The sequence below is a fragment of the Oreochromis niloticus genome, linkage group LG23 (genome assembly GCF_001858045.2).
Source record: "Oreochromis niloticus isolate F11D_XX linkage group LG23, O_niloticus_UMD_NMBU, whole genome shotgun sequence".
Lineage (NCBI taxonomy): Eukaryota > Metazoa > Chordata > Actinopteri > Cichliformes > Cichlidae > Oreochromis > Oreochromis niloticus.
Window position 1 is genome coordinate 21,399,600 of NC_031986.2, and position 15,666 is coordinate 21,415,265.

Sequence of the window (15,666 nt, forward strand, 5' to 3'; positions counted from 1 at the left end):
GCATGGGGTGGCACCGGCCCATGGATTGTTCCCCCAGTGGATAAGACCATTGACATGACCAGTTGGAATCTAACTACAAGTTTAATTTGCATGAAATTAAACTTGAGTATTTCGACATTGTGTTACTTTCTGCCTGTACTCTACTATATACTGAACAGAAATATTGTACTTTCTATTCCACACCTTTCATTTAAAATCTTTAGTTACTTATTATTTTGCAGATACATTGTATGGTTACAGTTTAAGCTACCCAGCAATATGGAAATCATTGACATTATCATCATTATCATCAACAGCTACAACAGAGAGATACATTTACATCAAATAATCAATAAATATGATCCACTAAAATAATGTATGATTCTGAAAAGTGCCATTCTACATAATAAGTAGGTTTACTTTGATTATATATATATAATATACTATTAAGCTTCGTAAGTCGGATTGATAATGTTTACTTAAGTTAAAAATAGTAAAAAATAATAAATAACGATACTATAAAGTACTGTAACATAATATAATAAACACAGTTAAGTACTTTTTATTTAAGTTGGTAAAGCAAATATCCAACACAAAACATATACATATAACTCTTGTGCAGCACCTTTTTTCATGTCATAATAAGGACACGGGGCTTCACATGAGCCCAGAGATCACGCCTATAATGTATCCATGTCAATTTTCTACACTAATTTTATATCTGATTAAATATTCTGATTTCCCACGGGCCACCCCTGCTTTGTTCTTGTGCCACCCCACTTTAAAAAAAAAATCCTGGGAACGCCCCTGTTCCAGGGAGTGCTCTAAATAAAATAACCTTGACGGGTATAACAGCCAAAATTAAATCAATGCTTTGATGGGCGAAGTAACAAAGCTTTGTTATCGCACCTCGAAAACTGTAAGTTTGTAAAAGTTTCTGCTGCACATGTTTTCCAGGGCACGAAACGATGCAAATACATAAGTGAGTTATTAAGCGCCCATTCCTGCAAAAAGTAGTTTCAATGAAAACCGCTCACGTCAAGGCCATCGACAGCCAACAGTGTCTTCAATATGGTGGCACGTGTAAGCAAGCCTCTGCTTCACTACAAATTTAGATACTTTCATTGTAACATGACGGGATCTCGGAAAGTCTGTTATTTTTACACCAAAGAAAAAAAACCATGGTAATCCTGTAATCCTCACTGGACAGAAAGATGTGGCTCTAGCTGCAGATAGATGAACACGTGTCACTTGGATAATGCTATGCTATCCTATATTCAATTCATATTCTGGGTCAACCCTTTAAAAAACAGGAGGAGCGGGGTTCAGGAGAACGACGGGAGAGGACGCTTCATATTGTAGAGCACACATCAGATAAAAAGTGCCGTACTTTCTGCGGTTTGTGAAGCTGCGGGAGAAGCGTCTGGGATTAAGAGCTGTGACATATTCATATCTGACCAGACTTAAAGCTGCTGCCACACGGGAGGGTCTGTCACTATCAAAGCTGCAGGAAATCAGCCAGAGAGGGAAGAAGAAGGGAGAGAGATAGGGATAAAGAGATACAGAGGTACAGTGAGAGCGAGGGAGAGTGGAGTCAGAAGAGCAGTGAGGATTTCTTACAAAGCTCCCCTAACCATCTTTCAAAAAGAAAATCCTTTGTACCCCTCTTCCAAACCCGGCGCCCTCCCTTACCTCAGCCCCCTCTCCCCTTTTCTCTTCCTCACCACCGTATTTAAGTCCCCCTGTGGAATGAATGGGGAGCGAGTCCTGGAAAAGTTTGTCTCGGGGAAGGCCGGGTCGCTGTGTAGCTGATTATATCAGTTTCAGTGGCGTACTGGTAATAGGCTCCTCTTCGAGCAGCCGCTAACCCTGGCTCTCCCCTGGCAGCCGCCGAGAGTGGAATTAATCAGGCCTACTGGGAGCCTCCTCCATCCCCTCTCCGCAGGCGAGCCACTCCGCAGTCATTTACCAGCCAATCCCACTGTCAACCCACTGTCATTTAGGCCGTTTTCATTATGCCTTCCCCCGCCGCACCCTCCTCCCCTCCAATGCACATCCTCACTCTCTCCATCTCACGCTGGATCTAAAAAAATGAGAAAAATGGAAATGGGTGACAGATTAGCCTAATGCTGGGTACTTTTTATAGACTGCCTATTATGATCACTATCCTTTTGTATCAAAAACACAGAGTAGGATGCTGTGACTCGGCCAGAAACATCACAGAACTAATAAGAAATCAAAAATGGCTGCTTCCCCCCTCCTCCCTCAATACAGCTTCCATACAGGTGTCTTCTCACTCATTCAATCTGCAATTAGGAGCTTGTTAATGAGCCCACGCCATTGCCGGCGTGGAACTGCCGCTGTCCTAAATGTGACATTAGGGCCAACTTTGTTCATCGCCTATAAAAACCCCAGGCCATAACCACCAATTACCGTAGATAGGTGTCCCTGGGGTGCAGGGCCCTCGTATCAGGCTGGCCTCGCTGGCTAAGCCTGCTTAAGTGACCTATTTTGGGCTCTGAGGCAGTCTGTAAAACACCTCTAAGGTTAGATTATCCCGTGATGAAATACAAGGCTTCCCCGCCACAAATTACCCACGGATGAAGCGCCACCAGGCCATTCCTACGCCTTGCTGATGGCCTTTTTCTTTTTTCCCCCCTCCCTGTTGTTCTGCCCTACCTCGCCTCCCCCCCACCACACACATCCCCTCTCAACAAGGCAGAAAAATATTCATGAGTAAACAAAAGGAGTGATTTGAAAAATGGCTGGAGGAAAAAGAGATTAATAAAAAGCATGAATTGTGCATTATGGAAGAGCTGAGGAGCCCCGCCATCTCATTGGGGTTAGAGGGAGATTGCATTTGGGCTTTATTAAGAGAGCCGCTCTCGGTCGTAGTCGAGAACCCTAAAGAGAACACCGAGCGAGGTGGTGAGAATATATTTCTGTAAAAGATTCGACTCCCACCTCCCTGTTAGAAATTCTGCACGGATGCCTCCTGATGTTTGTACGGCTGGCACTTTGGATGAAGTTAGACATCTCCAAAACATTTCAGAGTGGTTTCATCGTCGAGCGGGCTGCGGTGACAGCAAAATGAGACCGCGTTGGGTTGAGCCAGACGAGAAGCAGACTCTGTGACCATAGTCGCACTGAGAGCCGGACCCTCCTCTGAGACTAGACCAATTAAGATAAGAGGCAGTTAACAGGAAGTGCTTGTTTGACATCTTGTCACGTTAACGAGGACAAGCATAATTGGACTCGTGTATTTAACAGTAGGCGTAAAATGCTGTTAGTTGTCAGCACTTGCGTTTTAGTGAGCCCTGGGAAGGAGGAATGTCCTTTCATTTTTGTAAACATGAGGGGTATTTTTGCTGTCTGTGGTTGCTGAGGATAAATGTCAAGACCTTTCAAGACCTATGAGCACTAAGAAGGTACTAAGGATTGTTCTTTCAAAGTCTCCCCCACCCCTCTGCATAATACCAAATTAAAACATGAAAAAGTACTACCAGGATCCAGCTGCTGGATATTGGTTTTAGCATAAGAATTCAAATAACAATGTGCTTACGTTACCTCACTGAAATCAACAAACCTTCCAAGTTATTGGTGCGAAACCAAAGTCGTCTAGCTCCAGTGCTGAACACCTAAAAGCAGATTACAGTACTGTGCAAAACTTTATATTTTGCTCCTAAGGAGCCAGACTTTCTTGTAAATTTTAAAGTGCTCTTGAGCAATAGTTCTCCAGGCGTTCTAATGGTTCTTTCTAAGTGTTTATTTGGACAATGGCTGCTTTTTTACTGTTTCTCAAAGTGATATTAGCTATTAGAGAAATAGGAAGAAAAGGCAGAGGTATGCAAAATTAAGCAAGAACTTGACTGAAAATCAATGACAACAGATATGATGGAGCGATGAATTGAAATCACCATTAGTCTGTACAGGTGATGTCATGAGAGAGGGACAACAGTGAGTGTCTACAGCCATCTGTAAAACATGGTGGAGGCTCTGTCATGGTTTGGGATACATTTCAGCTGGTGGTGTTAGAGATCTTTGTCAAAACTGATGACTTATGAACACAGAAGACAGGGAAACCATGTTGTTAGAAGCTTCATATAGTCTTTCTTCCTGCTGAAGTAAGTAAACAGATAACAGCCACACTAACCAGTATGGACCCAGAAACTAAACAGCTGGATGTGTAGTACTGTGCAAAAGGCAATTTAACACTGACCTATGAGTCATTAGAATCAGAAAGATGATTCCCAAAGAGCTATTAGCAGAAAACTCAGCCTGGTGTGTCTGATCCACTATTTAATACCACCTGCAAATCTGTTTAACAAAAGTTTCGTTTTTAATCATGACAATGACCCCAAACACACTGCCAATGCAGCAAAAAAGTGGAACACTATCAGTCATGGATCGGCCTCCCCAGAGCCCGGACCTCAACATTATTGAAGCAGTGTGGGATCATGTTGACAGAGAACAGAACAAAAGGCAGAAACATCCAAAGAAGAGCTTTGAATGTCCTTCAAGAAGCCTGGAGAACTATTCCTGAAGACTACTTAAAGACATGACAAGAAAGCTGCCTAAGAGAGTTCAGACTGTGCTGAAGAATAAAGGTGGCCACACCAAATATTGACTTTCAAGCTCGTTACAGTTGTACAAACTCTGTTTTTGCCTTATTTACTGTATTTACATGTATGTTTGCCCACTTCAGTGAATGACTGTACCTGTTACACATTTCTTAAAGAAATGTGGGTGGCTCAATAGTTTTGCCCAATGACCCTCATTAGAGCCACTAAAAGCCACTATGTTGAAATGTTTGACTGGGCTGGAATAAATCAGTGAAACTGACTCCATAGTTTTGTCTAAGTGTTACGTTTTTGCCTTTTTCTATTCCACATCGGGATTACCTCTGTGCTGATAGTCTATGAATCATCTTAGATGAAGCATTTTCTGGTTGCGCAGCCTCTTCTGCATTTCCTGCAAATTTCGGCAGCACCAACCTCGCAGAGATAAACCCCGTCTGGCCGGCCCCGGAGCCGTTAAGGCCAGCATAACACTGTGCAGGTGCAGGAGCTGCAGCATACGCTGGAGTTCCTGTTTGTTTGGGCTTGGCCCCGCTTCCAAGCCCCAGGAGGAAGTGAGCTGGCCGGGGTTCTGCTCGGGATCAAACCTCGGCCTCGAGTTGGAAATGGGGGGTGGGGGTGGGGGAGGGTGGTGTTTATTGTAGCTGTGGTTGCCTGGAAGTGACTGGCAGAAAACACGCACGGTTTGTCAAAATGAACAGAGGCCAGAGGCATGAAACAGACAACCTCTTCATACAAGGGAGATGACTGGGACCACACTTACTGCGCCGAGAGAATTACACAAACACGGTATCAGTGTCTGCGCTTTAGAGCCGGGTATGAATTCCCATACATATATCCAGAATCTATTAAAAAAAAAAAATCCCATTCGGGTTGACTTGGAATTAATTCTCCCGTATAAACTCGTGTCAGCGTTTGAATGTGCATGAATGAGATAATAACGCGCAGCTTGTGTAAACACCCCGACGTTAAATATTTGAAAATGCAAGTCACTCATCAGTAGAATTATAGTGCTGAATTGTGCTTCTCTGCTGGCTTTGCGATAACCAGGACATTCTTTAACCTGAGCACCTCCAATTAGAGGACTGGAGAAAGAGGGGATGGAAGGGTGGAGGGAAGGAGGGGGTGGGGGTTGGAATCGAGGGGGGACGCTATTGCTTTGACCCACCCGCCTTACTCGGAGGCGTACTCGAGAGGCAGAGATGTGGCGGCAGGATATCGCAGAGGAAAAACAGGCTCAGCCTCAGATGGCCAGGGGCTGCCTGTGCCTCTCTATCAATGCAAAACAGACTACTTCCTTGGGCAAAGAGGACATTTCACTTTTTATAAGCTTCCTTTCTCTCTCTCTCTCTTTTTTTTCTGGGCTTACATTAATTTTGAAAGCAGAGGGGAGCGGCAGAGGGGGTGTAACACAGGACGAGAAAGACACAGGCAGGGACAGAGAAAGGGAAAAAGAAAGGAAGAGAGGAGCAGATGAAAAGCATCTTCGAGATGCCGGAAACATCTGGTTTCATATTCGGGATAGACCTGAAAGGAAATTGCAAATAGACAAAACTCTTATGTTTTGATTTATTTTATTATTTGATGGCCGGGCAATGCCAGCCGTGCGGGGGGAGCCCCTGCTCGTAAAATACGGGAGCTCGGCTTAGAGATGGGGCATGAGGGATGTCTCCTCGCCATCCCCGGCCTGATTGATACTGCTTCTAATAACATCCACAACCGCTGTGTTCTGTTCTAAATTACACAAAACTGAAGGGCTATTGTTAATTGGATGAATGGACGCAGAAGCAGGAGGGATGGAGGGGAGGAGGAGACAGAGTGGAAATGCAGATGTGAGGGAGCCAGAGAATGAGAACAGTGAGAATGAATGGAGGGGGGGTGAGGAGAGGAGATACAAGAGATAGAGGAGGAAAAGAGATGCAGATGCTTTGATGCTATCAGCTCATTAAATTTGGGGTTTCGTGTTTGCTGAACTTAGTTTTGCTTTTGCAAATAAACCGTTTTAATCGGGTTGTCACTGAGGAATTTTTCTTTCCAGTTCAAAGTCTAAACAGCTTGAGCACAGAGCTGATTTTACTCATCTTTTCAGGCTCCTCGGACAAGTATTTCAAGAGTACCTTATTTAAACCCTATGCTGGACCGAAATTTATACAAAGGCCAGCTGGTTTTCTTTAGGTAACTTTAATAAAAACTGCAAAAGGTACACTGGTAGATGGGAAAAGTTGTCTAATACCAATAAAAAAAAGAAAAAGAAAAGTGGGGCCCTGGTAGAGGATAACAACCAGACTCTAACTGGGTGAATTAAAAGCCTGATTGGGTATAAAAATCTGAGAGAGGTTGAATCTTTCAGAGACAAATACGTTGGCGTGGACTGCCCAATGAAAGCCTGTTTGGGAACATATTTCCACATTTTGTAACATTATTCTCGTGCTGTCCACACCTTGGTTGGTTTCCTTGACTGTGACATTTTCACCTAAAGAACTGATGCTCACTGGAAACGTTTTTGGATCGTTGTCTGTAAACACTTTAGATGGTTGTGTGGGAGAGTCCCAGTAGCTCTGCAGATTTTTAGATTCTTACCATGTCTACATTTTTAGGTGTCATGTGATTACCTGGTTAGATATTTGTGTTAACAAGTAGTTGAACAGTCTTCAGTATGTAAGGAAGATGATGCCAAACTACAGTCTACAGCACTGCCCCATAGAGTCTGGGTGCTACACTGGCCTACCTTCAGCTCAGAACGAATGGTATATTATTAAAAGAAAACCATGACAACGAGGCGCCAAACTAGTCAGACTTGGAAAAGTTTTTGCTTCTAAAACAAAAGCATTTTTTCTCCTTAGTTCCCAAATACTTGAGTGTTGTTGGAAGAAGCGGGGATACAACATCACATCAGATACAAAATGAACACATATTTTTCAAGAAAAAAAAAATACTATAACTAATACTATAGTTTAAACATCTGATATATTCTTATACTGTCAATTAAACACAGGCTTAAATAATCTGCAAGTCATTGCCTTCTTTACATTTTACATGCCAACTGTTTTTTTCCAAGTAACACAGTTGAAATATTAAGTTACAGCCAAATTTAAATTGTCAAATGTTGCTCTGATGGCATTAAATGTGGCAAAGCGGGCCCTGCCCAAACGATCCATTTGGAAAACCAGCCCCATCGGCATGGCTGCAACATGAGGTTTTTATTTTGACCCTCACAGCTGTGGAGGAGGTACAGTATGTTCAGGGCAATAATACTGCCAAAAATCTCCAAGTACAACTGCAAAGATACAACTTGTACTACTGTATAGTGTAGAGGCGTGCAGTAACCTATGAACCGGCCTCCAACCAAGAACACAAGTAGGTGGATTTTTTTTTCCAAAGAACTTTAAGGTCAAAATCCAGACTTATCCATCCAACACATGAGATAGATGTTTCATCCTTTCTGTCTAAAAACCTGCATGTATCATTTATTACACTTATTTAAGCTGGTAATAATTAACCTCATGTTAAGTACAACAGAAAGCAGCCAAGGTAAACCCTGATTGGTGAATTCTCTTTTAGACCGACTTATTTAAACATCGATTAAACTCCAGTCAAGTTTAGGCACCAAGACCCACTGCGGATGAAGATTAAGGAAACATCTAATACAGAGAATGGAAATGGAAAAAGCGTTAGCTCAGAAATCAGAATTATTGTTTCACTGCTAAATATGCTGTATAGCTTTCTGAGGGAGCAGAGTGATTGCTGCTGGAAGTGTTGACTTCCATGTGTGAATTACTGCTGTACATGCATTCATACTGAAAAGTGCACTACAAGTATCCAGAAAGTTCACTCATAATGGTAAAAAAACCACATATGTTCAGCCAGTTGGACAAGGACACGCTGTCAGAGCTAGCCGCTAGCTCACTAACAGCAGCAGATTCTATTTTTTTCTCCTAGAACTGATGCTACAAGTGTCGTTTGTGGCGTTTAAGTTTGAGAGCATTTTTTGACTGGTCCCTTATTCACAAGGTGACACCATATTGGTGACACCACCGCATTTTAACTTCAAGATCTCAAACTGTTTCCTTTCTTTAATGTGTTATTGTTTTATGAACAATGCTAATAGATAAATATCCACTTGCAGAAATTAGTGAATGATTAAAGCTCTGGCAAACGACAAAACTGTTGATTGATCACAGTCCATGAAGGTCAAACCAAAAAAAGTCGCCCGGATCAAGCAGGGTTTTTCCCCTCAAAGATGTTTGTTAGGCAAGGATTTCGGCAAAATGGTGCGAGGTTTATTTACAGTTTGCCCATCAGAAACTGATCAATAAAGGCCAGATATCTGCAGACAATTAAGTAAAGAAACTGAACATTGGAAATATTGAAAGTCTGGTTGCTTTTGTGCGCAGTGGTCTGAGTATTTGGCTGGCTTTCCTGTGCAGCGTGGTTTCATAGGCCGGACTCACAGCTAGCATGACAATTATGGATAAATGCTGTAATTTCTAGAATGTGCACAACTTGACACATTAAATATGATGTCTGCATTTATGATATGCACAAGTTGGTGCATGAAGTACACTACATGAAGTGCAATCAACCATTCAGGGACCAGAATTGTCCGGTTTGCAGTGTGCTCGCCCCTGACCGGTGATTGGCCCGTCAACCTCATGTATACCGAACTACCAGCAGGTCTGTTTCATGTATGTACAATATGCACACAGCAGCGAATGAAAATAGCTGCACATATAGTCAGAACCACACGCTGGGATGACATTGGGATGGACGTTTTTCACTGTCAAGACAAAGTTGGCCATCAACGTCTCCCATCTGAGCACAGACATTTTAAATAAGCTTACAAAGAAAAAGGGGCTAAAGTTGAAGCTATCCAGAGTTTAGAGCCAGCCGTAACAAAGCATTCTCGCTGTGAGCAAAGGATCAGTGTCCTGTTATCTGGCGAAATCAAACTGTAAAGGTAAACAAATTTCTTTTATCCGAGTTTTAGTCGTCATTCCAGCCATGTTAAAATACACTACGATGAAATTCTGCTCCTCACAGCCCGAGAAAGTACAAACTTACAAAGAAAACCACCTAAAACAAGAAAGAACAATACAGTAATAGAATAAAACAATATAATAAAGAGATGCAGGGCAGCACCTGCCTTCCAGTGGTCACCTGTTCTTCACGCACACGCATCTGTGGCTCATCACGACTGATGAACACCGACCACACTTAAGGCCTGGTTGGAGTGGTGTTCCTCGCTGCAGCGTTGTACTCACTAGTGTTTGTGTAGCCCAACTCAGACTCTGATTGATCTCCCTGTGTTCCTGAGTGTTTCTCTGACGTCTGTCTCCATCTCTCCTGTGTAGACATTCCTGGACCTGAACTTGTCTTCCCTGGACCCTTCCCAGTTGAGCATGAGTGAGAATGATCACGATGTTGGAGTGGACGGTGTGTATTCTAGATTTGGACTGTACAAAGTGGAGTGTGAGCTTGTGTTACCCTTTTCCCAGCCCTGGACCTCCCCTTGGAATCCCTGGACCCCTCTTCTCCCTTCCTCACTGTATATATGTAAATATCACCGGTGTTGTAATTAAACCCACTTGTTTGACAGTACAGCACAGAGTTCTGCCTTTTGAGTCCAGCGCCAGCAAACGTGGCAGAATTATACTTATTCAGGAACATTGCACATGATTTTAAATTCAAATAAACAGTTATATCATGTTAATGTAATGTACATAATAAAGTCATATGTGACATATTTTAAATTTTTCAATGGTGATTTCTACTGGTTCTATCATTCAGCTGACCTTGAAGGCCTCGGTGGATGTAAGCCAAATTTTAATGAATTTTTAAGGTGACCCCACTCTACACCTCTGTAAATAATCAGAACTTACTCAAAACCCTTCGAGCTATTGCGTTTACAAAAAGTCACGTACACGTATGTACGTATGCACGCAAAACCACAACCTTCGTGGCGGCGCTAACTACAATAAATATCACAGACAGAATAAAAGACATGACATAAAACACAATCATTAGCAATTTTAGTTTGAAAATGTTTTTCTGCGTTGACGAAAAGTTGAGTCTTGCACGTATATGCTGTGAACAACAGTTCTTAGAAAGAAAATCAGAATTGGCCAAAATTCCAGTCGGTGCTTCTTTAATATTTATTCACTGTGGACTGCAGCTACCACAGCTGAACAGTGGGAGATTTTGGAACGATGTGTTCTCTGTGTCCGTCACTGAAAAACACTGCTGAGGGAATATTCTAGAAGAAAAGAGATTCAGCCCACCAGGAAAGTTCTAGACACACCAGGGAGCCCCAGAGTTGCTCTTGATGCTCTTTATTAAGAAACTTGATGTCCCTGTGCCATTCTTACTGTATGTTGTTACCAGTGCTTTTTGTACACCCTCGATTAGACCCCACTGACAAACTACTAGTTCAAAACAGGAAAAGACCAGCCTGTAAGTAACGAGGTCATCATATGGTCAAAGAGCAACAACGAGCTGCTGTAAAAACTGAAAATTTTTTGTGCTGATTTTGGCACTTTTGCAAAAAAAATATTCAGTCCAGTTTGCATTATCATGCTCTTATGCAACAATAAATAACTCTTCTTTACATTAACTCGCAAATCTGACCCCTCTCCCCCAAATGGCATGTCAGTGCAGGGTAGCTTGTACATACAATACATCCTCTGCATCACCCGAGCCTGTCTCCGTCTAACTGATGCGCTCCTCCTCAGCTGCACAAAGAACGAGCCTTCGTGCGAAAGCTGCATGAGCCAACAGATGGGAGGAGGTGAACTGCGGTCGCCCTCTAGGCCATTCTCTTTTCTTCCCACTCTAGAAAGCAAAGATTTACAGCAGTGGCGCTGGGGAAAGAAAAAAAATAACAGCCTGAAACATCTGGAGAGCCTAAGCATGGTTGGCGGTGACAGTGGCTAATTTAAAGGTAGTAAAAGTGTTAGCAGGGATGAGGTGGAAGAGTGATGGACAGCTGTATTCCTGCGGCTGACCGGGGTGTGAAGACACTGTGGAGCAGAAATTAAGGCCCTGAACAGGCTGGAAGGAGGTGATGGCTGTGGTGGTGGTGGTGGGGGTGTCTCATCCGTCCAGACTATTCCCACCAGCTTTAGATTCATTAGCCTGGAGAACAAGCAGGGGAGAAAAACTGAGGTAGAAGGAGAGAGTGAGAGCCGGTTGAGACAAAGGAAAAGATGAAACAAGACAGGCAGTGAAAGGGAGAGGAGAGTGATGAGCGAGAGAGGGAGAGGATCAATCAGGACTCACAACAATAATGGAGGGGGGTGACACCCCAATCACAGGCAAAATCTCACTGTAATTCTGTTTGCCTGCCTCAGAATATGAGCGTAATTGCCACGATCGTTTACGGGCGACGGCAAATCTAGCCCCGGATTATTGTTTTCCTCCGACTGATATGAACTATTCCATTTGTTCCTCTGTCTGCAGAATAGTGTGTACTTCCTGCAGTACACCACGTCTCGCTCTCTCGCTGCCATCCCTCTAAAAAGAGTCAAAAGACAGGTTGTCGCAGACGCTAGACTTCACCACAAAACTATGAATCTAGGATAAGAAGAAGAAGTAAAAGAAAAAAAATCATATTTTTTATTTCATTTATTTATTTTTTTTGGCGTACCTGTCCAGAGAGCATGCATATGCATGAGCCCATATGGATGGTGGGAGGAGAGGTAGGCGACTCGATCCCTGCAGTTGAAAACTAAATAGCGAGGTTGACCCATTTTATCTTAAAAATCCATCCACGGTAAGCGAATATACACCTAGAGCCTGGTTGTTTTTTTAGCCACAGGCGTGCGCACGTGCGTGTGTGTGTATGTGTGTGTGTGTCTTTTCCGACACTCCCAAAACACACACTCGTTTGTTTCAGCCAAGAAGGGTAATGAGACAGCCTGCTTCGGCAATAAGTTTAATGTCACAAAGAAAGGTCTTTTTTGTGGGTGTTTTTCATTGAGGGAGTTAATTGCTGAAGAGAATTAATTAAAAAATGTTGACTGGAGAATTGTACATTGATTACTGTAAATATTCTCCGGAGTTTTGCTCTACTAATTGAGGAGCATTCTGCCTGGTGCATCTTATTATGTGGGCTACAGTATTAGCTGCCGTGCATCCTTGCCAGTATTGATTTTTTTTTTTTTTTTGGTTTGCTTTTGCTTTGATGAAGTGCATTACACTCAGATCACTAAAATATCTGAGAAGCACAAACACAAGTTGAAATTATGATATAAGATATAAAAGTATTTGCACATTTAGTGCTGTTTTCTCACGGTTTAGCTAAGAATTCCTACACCTGATTTATACCGGTACTAGCCCAGAAAGGCAACTACGAGTTGTTAAATGGTTGTGATGGGTCTGTTGGGTAGTGACAAACCATGCAATCACAATATAGCGATCCTATGTGGCAGGCTGTAAATTCATCTAGCTTGCTCATTATGTTGATATAATAACGAGTACTGCATTTCAGTATAAGTAACTGTTGCTCAGGATTTATTAGCTCCATTGATTAGCTCAGTTTCACTCATCATGGCTGATACATAAATATAAATAGAAGCGGTGACACTGCCCACTATGGCGTAGTCTCTAGGGGGATTCGATGTGATACTGGGATGATAGAGTGAGGTATCTACCATCTGGAAGGCCGGTGGATCCATTCTACAGTTTCTTAAGTCTGCATGTCAAAGTATCCATTGGGCAAGAATCTGAACCCTGAGTTTTCCACAATGCATCCATTGGAGTGTCAGTGTGTGAACAAATGTTAGACAATGTTCTTAGATATAGAAAAAAGAGCTTGAATGTGTGTGTGATTGGGTAAGGTGTGTGTTGTAAGGTAAAGACCCTACAATAATACAGAAAAAACCCCAACAATTACCGCTTGGCAATAGTGGGAAGAAAAAACGTCCTCTTAATAGGAAGAAACCTCCGGCAGAACCAGGCTCAGGGAGAGGCCCCAACCAGTGAAGGGTGTCGTCCTGCAGAAACTACGTCGCTATTTTGTAGATGCATTTTAGAATTTCTGCTTCCTGTCTGGCTGAGTTCTTAATGTGAATTTCAGTTTTATGTGTATTTCTGTGCATTTAGACACCAACAGATTTGACAGTTTTTGACTTTTACTCTCTGCTTAGGGCTAGCAGCACATCATTATCCTTCATCAACGCTTTGCCATCACCCTGTGAATAACAAACGGCCAGCTAAAGACACCTTGGAGTTCAAATATGAACAGAATTCACAGAGACAACATAAAGTACAAAAGCTAATGGTAGAAATTGAAATTCATACCATTTACAAGAGAGCAGAAGAGCCAGAGTGGTGCAGGGAAAGCATTCAGAGTGCATCATTATCACCAGTCCATTATGCCAGTGGGTTTCTGTGTCCAGATACTTGGTCATGTCCTATAAACAGAGACAAAGTGAGCTGCATCTGCATGTACTGGGTATACACATTAATCTTTCTTTGTACCTGGAAAAGCCACATTAACACCATTTGCACAAAGCTTCCCTCTGAACGAATCAAACTGACGCTCGCTTTAACCCTTGAGCTCCGTGCTACATCCGAGCATGCACGTCCACGTTAACCTTGCAGGACGTCCACGTTCAGGGCCGCACAGAGAGACAGACAGGCCGACAGGTGGAGGACTGAGGCCTGGTAATGAAACATGACTGGTGACGGGTGAACAGGCAAGCAAAAGGTGGAACATCAAGCCCCCACCACCCCGTACCCGACCCTGGAGACAGAGAGAGATGAAAGGGGAGGAGGGGGAAGAGAGAGAGAGAGACATGTCAAAGCTGCATACATTGATTCAATAAAAATTCAATACAGCAAAAGGAAAAAAAAACACGTATAAGTCTATGAGCTGTACCTCCTACAGTGAAGATGAAGGAAAGCTCAAGGATGCTTTAAAGTGAGAGTTAGATGGTAGATAAGACACTGGAAGGAAGAACGAGAAAAAGCAGGAAGCAGGCTTAAATTAGATGGCAAAAGAGTTATAGGGTCAGATTACATGACAGTGGCCACGAGTCACCGCTTAATCATTTGGGTCTATACCACTGAGTGTGCAAAATTTCTGGATGCAACCTAAAACAGACTTTTGGAAAACATATATGAAACCACCTCATGATGTCTGTAAAGCATTCCAGGTCCAGTGTCATGGTAAATACACATCTCTTTATCACCCCTTCATATGGGCTGTTCCACCATCTCCGATTTGCATGAAAATTTTATGGAAAACAATTTTAGCTTCATATATCAAATTATTATATCTGTACAAGGTTTGAATCATAACATTTTAGGCAAAAAGGAAATTGACAGAACAGAAATTGTTCTAAAAATTTGATGATTTGAGATGAAACGACCCATCTCAAATCATAAAGGCGATGACCTCTGATGACCTTCCCGTACACTTAATGGCCAGTTTTAGAGAACAGGTTTCAGGTTTTTCTAAGGGTAGCCCTAGTAAGTAATTAGGGATCACTGAGACTAACTTCTAACACACCCAGTCATTTTGTTCCTCAAGCAGGCCTGAAATATGACAGAACCCACTGTTTCACAAAAGACAGACAAGGGTTACCTCTGGTGAGCGTCTAACACTAGATTTACTATCCTGCGCAAATTTGCGTAACTTCCCTAAACCCAATACCCCCTAGAATTACTGGCTTTTTTATTTTCTGGTGCAAGTCCCGAGGTGTTAAGCACCCCTGCTGAGATTTTCACAGGTCGTCAGCTTGTTTCTCCTACAGCTTTTGTTGTGCAAACCACCCATTGTCCTTGAGGCCTGGCACATTTGCATTTGCTCACTCAGAGTTGCTCAGATCCAAGGCAGGCCAAACCTCTGTGTTACAACTTTCAGAAATGCCTGATAGAAATGCTTCAACTTACTCATGAGATTTTGACCACATTTTTTGCGGAAGTCACAACTATATTGAATGCACGACCGTTGTTGCCAGCTGCAAGAAATGCTGTTCCCTACCAAGGTTCGTTTCAAAGTTTGAAAGACTTTGAAATAAAACAGACTTGTGTACCCATATATTGTGAATGTCTGTCTTTTGTATGTAGGTTGTAACACAGAGGTTTGGCCTGCCTTGGATCTAAGTAA

The 15,666-nt window shown here is 42.6% G+C and overlaps 1 long non-coding RNA gene across 1 annotated transcript; it reads right to left on the reverse strand.

Annotated features, from left to right (window-relative positions):
• Positions 1–564: 564 nt before the first annotated feature.
• Positions 565–14,294, reverse strand: LOC112843944 (uncharacterized). The gene is made up of 3 exons (XR_003216494.1): positions 14,034–14,294; positions 13,854–13,966; positions 565–2,062 (listed from the first exon to the last, which is right to left on the reverse strand). It is a non-coding gene; the product is annotated as an uncharacterized LOC112843944 (long non-coding RNA).
• Positions 14,295–15,666: the final 1,372 nt, after the last annotated feature.